Source organism: Ranitomeya variabilis, chromosome 2 (assembly GCF_051348905.1).
Source record: "Ranitomeya variabilis isolate aRanVar5 chromosome 2, aRanVar5.hap1, whole genome shotgun sequence".
Lineage (NCBI taxonomy): Eukaryota > Metazoa > Chordata > Amphibia > Anura > Dendrobatidae > Ranitomeya > Ranitomeya variabilis.
This window is the reverse complement of record NC_135233.1, coordinates 926,101,793-926,103,761: the sequence shown is the minus strand read 5'-3', so window position 1 is coordinate 926,103,761 and position 1,969 is coordinate 926,101,793. Positions and strand designations below refer to the sequence as shown.

Sequence of the window (1,969 nt, the reverse complement as noted above, 5' to 3'; positions counted from 1 at the left end):
GTATCGGTAAGTTAACACAAAACTTTTTTTTTTTTTTTTAAATTTCTTTAAATTACATTTTTATGGATAACTACATGCATAAATTATGTTTCAACAGGAAGCTGAATCAGATGAGGAGCTGTCAGAAGGGGGCGAGACGGGTGGAGAGATGCAAGTGGAGGAGGAACCAAGTGTAAGTAGTGGTGAAACAGTTGCTTCGCACATCACACTGCACCATACACAAAACAGATTACTAAACACCTGCCTACCTTAACTGAGAATTTGTTTACTTTATTTCAGGCTGCTGCTGCTCCTGCTGCTGCCGCTGAAGGCTCTCCCAGACAGTCCCAGAGTCGGCGGACTCGTCGCCGCGGTCGGCCATCAGTGAGTTTTTATTTTGGGGGGGAGGGGGATTCTATTGGTACTTTAGTATTTAAGTGTACTAATTTGTTTGTTTTCCTTTTTTTTTTTTTGACACAGGCTTCACAGCGTGCTCCCGCAGAAGAGGAGGATGATGATGATGACATTGATGTTGACTGTCTCATCGAGGAGGTTCGTGAGCGGGAGCCGCTGTGGAACATGGCTGACCGCAGGCATGCAGATACCGGTGTCACCCGTCGGCTCTGGGACGAAGTGTGTCGCACCCTGTTTCCAAGGCGGGAGAGCCTTCATCCTCAGCAGCAGAGCAAACTAGGTAAGTATTCACTTTCCAGCGATGTTTTGAGCTGACTGTAATGTATTGCATTTACCAATTTTTTGTTTTTTCTTTTGATTCTTGTCTTCACAGTTGGAAAGGTTAGGAAGCGGTGGCGGTCACTGAGGGATCGCTTTAAGAGGGAATTCAATGATGAGATGAAGGCCCCGAGTGGCTCTGCAGGAAGGACGAGGAGCAAATATAAATATGGCCAGGCCCTCTCCTTCCTGAGGCGAACCATGCTAAGCAGAGTGTAAGTATTCTACAGCCCAATTATAACCATGTTAACCTGTCTACTTAGTTTGCTTTCAGTCAGGGCTTTTTCATTCCAATGTATTAATTTCTTTTGTTTTTTCTTTCACAGCACCTTCTCCAGCCACCGGGCGCCTGCATCTTCCTCTGCGCCCTCTGGAGCGATCCCTCCTGAGTCCGCCACTGAGGGCCACGTCGGTAGGCCCCACACCTCTGTCCCCTCCTCTGACCCCTCTGTCCTCTCCTCTGACCCCTCTGTCCCCTCCACTTCATCCGCCCCAAGCAGTGGAGCATTATTGCAGGCTTCATTGCTCGCATCTGATGCTGAACAGTTAGCGTTCCCTTTACCCCACCCCTCTGATCCTGCCACCTCGACACCACCATTAGGTTCGTGGCGGCAGCGCCAGAGGGGTCAGGAAAGGAGCTATGCTCCTGAGTTCTTACACCTGAATGCATCCTTCCAAGGCTCTTTCAAAATTTTGGGAGAGCAAGTGACTGCTGGTTTCAACATGGTGCAATCACGCATCAGTGAAACAAGCCAGGAAACCAGCAGTCGCTTGGATAGGCTGCATTCAGCTGTAAGTCCCGATCCGGCCAACCTTTTTTTCCAATCCATGCTCATGAGCATGGAGAAGCTTTCTTTTGAGCAACAGATGCGGGTAATGAATACCTGCCATAATGCTGCACTGCAGGCCATTAATGAATCGACCCACACACCTCACCACACCTCCACTCCAATTCCACACCAGGCCCCATTTCCACACCATACCCCCCATTACCAAACCCAGCCCCAATACCCACACCAGCACCATTACCAAACCCAGCTCCAATCCCCACACCAGCACCATTACCAAACCCCACGCCACTCCCACTACCCTACCCAGTCACAATACCCGACCCAGTCCCCACAACAATCCCGGCCCCCAGACCAAATTTCTTCCCCAATGTTTTCCTTACTGAACTTTTCTCTTCCACCTACCCCAACACCACCCCCCTCTGGTCAGCCTCTTGGTTTAACCCCCCCTTCCACTGCACCCCAAACAA

The 1,969-nt window shown here is 49.8% G+C and overlaps 1 long non-coding RNA gene across 1 annotated transcript; it reads left to right on the top strand.

Annotated features, from left to right (window-relative positions):
• The first annotated feature begins 279 nt into the window (after nt 1-279).
• Nucleotides 280-888, top strand: LOC143808208 (uncharacterized). Its single transcript, XR_013221909.1, has 3 exons — nt 280-363; nt 460-673; nt 767-888. It is a non-coding gene; the product is annotated as an uncharacterized LOC143808208 (long non-coding RNA).
• Nucleotides 889-1,969: the final 1,081 nt, after the last annotated feature.